Below are 4,124 nucleotides of genomic sequence, written 5' to 3'. Positions count from 1 at the left end.
GATCATAAATGTGGATGAGAAGGTTGAATGTCTGCTTGCTGGAAAAGAATGAAATGAAGATGAATTGAACTCATTGGCAGAAACCAGGAGCAGACGGACAGATCCATCTCTCACCAGTCTGTCTGTCGGTGTGTGTGTGTGTGCGCGTGTGTGTGTGTGTGTGTGTTTGTGTGTGTGTGTGGTCCTACATTTAGAGACCAAAAGAAAACATATATTACCCAAAGCTACTTATTTATCTTTGTTTGGCTTTGTGTCACCTGTGAGAATCCTTCTGTCTTCCATCAGCAAAAATGCAGCACAGCATTGTGCTGTATTTCTGTAACCTGTGGAAACTCACTAACATAAAATCCTGTAAACTATGATTCAGAAAAGGTTACAGCAATTAACAGCAACAATTACACACTGCACTGTGAGCTGACTCTGCACTACTTTATAAAATCCAACGAGTGGCAGCACTTCACAGCACCACAGCTGATCTCTGCGAGGATCAATGCAGAAGAGAGAGGGCTATTTCTTTACTGAGACTTATACTTAATAAGATAAGATAAAAGATGAAGTTTGAAATTCAACACAGGCAGTTGTGCTCTCAATGGTCTTTGATACAATTCCAACACAAACAACACACATCTGTAACACATATCAGTAATTCAGGAAGTCATGTAGAAATTAATTGTAAGACTGGAATGAGGCTGCAAGTAAAAGAATCCAATTGGCACAGGTTTAAACACTTGTGTTTGGACAAAATATAGTACGACCCAGTTCTTTTGCAATCTACTCAGACTTTAAAGGAGAACTATGCAGTTTTATTTTGTTAAATTTACCTTAACTGAACACCTTTCGAGTCAATGGAATAGTTATATGACTTTTTTTGAGTTGAATGGTGGTCGTCTTACTTCTTCCTAGTGCCTGTGAGTGGAAAAACCACCCTTGCAACTTCTGGCCAGCCTTAGCGTCAGGAAATGTTGAGTGATATCAAGTCTTGCAATGTAAAGAATTGCAAACATAGGCCTACATGCCTCATTCAGGAACCTGTTGAAATTCTGAAGTCTCTAAACCCAAGGTAAGATAACATAATCATTTTTGTCTTTAAAAAGCTCCTCCAGATCCACAAATAAATTATATACTTGTATTCACATATTCAGCTGCATTCCTCATGACAAGTAAAGTGGACGCAATGTGTCAAATTTGTGTAGTACCCCTTTAAATGTTTTGTAACGTTTGCAGCCTGTAAGCATCTTTGCAAATAAAGTGTCAACTCTGATCAAATCCAGAGTTAGTTACTACTACATATTATATAATAATAGCAAACCATTGTACTAGTGTGACATTGAGCGTGTCAGAAGTCAATGTATAATTTTGTGCTAACAGGAAATTTTGGCTAAAAAGACATTAATCACACTGTAGTCCTGCATTTCCGGACCTTCCTCCACAGGGACGGGAGGAGAGCCTGACCAGTCCACACAGCATTCTGGGATAGGAGAAAAACATGCTGTGGTTTATTGGCATTTCTTTGAACCAATCCCAATCTTCTTAGGCAGTGCTAAGCATCTAGCAGAGCGACGGTGCCTCTGCAAAATAGACTCGGGAAGGAACTTGATTTGGTGGAACATGTGTACGTTCAAAAGTTGTTTTAGTCATGCAACAGAAAACTCAGATTGGACAGATAGTCTAGCTTCCTTTCTGCATTTAACCTGCAGATATCTGAGAAAAGGTTAACCATAGTCCTCATACATTGACCAGAGTCTAAAATTACAACACAAAGAAACAGGGAATTCAAAAACGGATATCCAAAAAGAGTGACATCCGACAGAATTTCAGGCAGAACTAGAGCAATCCCGGAAGTGGAACGTCATGGATATAGACTAGTCAAACTGTGACTGTCTCCAAAATCACTCCCTTTATAGGGAGATACTGTATGTAAGTGCCCTATAAAGTGTGCCACAATGGCAAAAAAATAAGTTATTCTTTCTGCTACAATCCCACAGTGCGATGCTCTACATCTTAAAGTTACGTAATTACCATTGTGCAACTCAACAGCTGTCAGTGATTACATAAAATGAAGATGATTCATTAGTGCCTCAAATCTCATGCTGAGTATAAAGCATTGAATTTATATTAGTGGTAAATGGAGTGATTTTCAACACAGCTTTAGATTGTAGTGCCAACTGCCAATTTAAAACTTTTCAAACAAAAGACAAAAATAATCCCTCTGGAATCATTACCTTTTGTAATTCCTTTTCAGAGCTGTTTCTTGAGCCATCTCATCTTTCCACCATCCTAGATCAGGCACTCAAATGAAAGTGATTCTCCAAGCATCTTGGCATTTTAATTTTGCGCTTAAATGCAATAAAATAAAATGCTCAATGAGAAAAAGCTAGGCTATCAAAGCCTATTGTTCCAACAATTGTTTAGCCCACCTTCTACAAAGTGGTCCAAAAATGTTATAAAAAGCTACATAACTCACACTAATGGCAGGATTTACCTTATCATGGAACTTTAAATGGATATCTTCCCCACTGCAAAGCTCTTCCAAAAGCAATTTGGATCGCAGAATAATGTGATTTTGAAAGAAAGCAATCTCCCAAAACAATTGAAGTAAAAAACGCTATAGAGCAGGAGCAGTAGCTTATCAGGATGGGATTCAACTACCCCTTGTGCTATGCTGAGTGGCTAAGTCGAAAACTGTTATTCCACTAGAGAAGATTTATTTCTGGAGATGCCAAATGTGAGAAATAAGTGAGAGAGAAGAAGAGTAGGTGAAAGGAAGGTCAGGGAGGTAAAGGAGACAGAATCAAAAACGGAGAAAGCCAGAAGGCAAACAGGAACCGGTGTGGGGAAATTAAAACCATCCACCAACCACATGTTGGTAAATTTAGGCCAAGTCTGTTACATTTGTCTACTTCATCAGTCACTCAGGAAGGTAAAAAACGACCACAAAGGTCATTAAGATGAATTGTCCCCTTCAGGCTCATTGGGTTTTGTGCAAAATAGTGCCAATTACGATCACCAAGGGGAAGTATACAGTAGACCTACATTCACTAACTCCTTTACCAGACTAATCTGGGGTGGCTGGGGCTCAGTGGTAGAGCGGTCAACTGCCAATTGGAAGATTGGTAGTTCATACCCTGGATGTGCAGTCCCATGTCAAAGTGTCCTTGGGCAAGACACTGAACCCCAAGTTGCCCCCATTGCTGCGCCATCGGAATGTAAGTGTGTGTGTGTATCTGATGAGCAGGTGGCACATGTAGTACAACCTCCTCAGCCACAGTGTGTGAATGGTTCCTGTACTATTTAAAACAGACTAAAAAAAAAAAGCTGTCCATTTAATCTATGTTGGCTTTATTCCTAAATATTTAAGCATATTCTTCATGTCTGTCGGATAAATCATGTATTCGTTTGAAAGATGCTTTTGTTCAAAGCAACATACAAATGAGTTACAATGCAATTCGAGCCACTAGATTGAGGAGACGCTATCGAGGAAAAGTGCCACAACGCTCAGTTTCATATTCATGCTTACACACGTTCACCAGTGCTCTTTGTGTTGTAATTTAAAACTTCAGTTGATTTATGAGGACGTATGGTTGACTGCTCCTCAGATCCCTGCAGGGTAAACCCAGACAGATAGCTAGACTATCTGTCTAATCTGAGTTTTCTGTTGCACAACTACAACAACCTTTGAACTTACACGTTTCACCAAAACAAGTTCCATCCCGAGGCTATTTTGCAGCAGCACTGTGGCTCCGTCTGGCGCTTAGCACCGCCAAAGATGATTGTGATTGTTTGAAAGAAATGCCAGTAAACCAGAGCATGTTTTTCTCCCATCCCAGAATGCTGTATGGACTAGCCAGACCCTCCCCTGCAGCGCCGTTAAGGAAGGTCTGGTAATGCAAGACTACAGCAGCTAATGACAAGTGACAACAATGACAAAGCGTCAGAATGTGACGAGTTCAGATGAGAAAGTGTTGGCGTATATTATAGAATACAGAAATTAATTTAAATACAAAATTAAATTTCATTCCTTTATTTCCACCTTTCTCCTACATAAGCATATGCCCCACGTTCCACGGACGGTTTATGGTACTATGCTAGTTCGCAGGCTGACAAGGCTTTGGCCCAATTCATAT

The sequence above is a fragment of the Etheostoma spectabile genome, chromosome 2 (genome assembly GCF_008692095.1).
Source record: "Etheostoma spectabile isolate EspeVRDwgs_2016 chromosome 2, UIUC_Espe_1.0, whole genome shotgun sequence".
NCBI classification, from domain to species: Eukaryota; Metazoa; Chordata; class Actinopteri; order Perciformes; family Percidae; genus Etheostoma; species Etheostoma spectabile.
The sequence above is the reverse complement of the archived record's forward strand: the minus strand, read 5'-3'. Positions refer to the sequence as shown.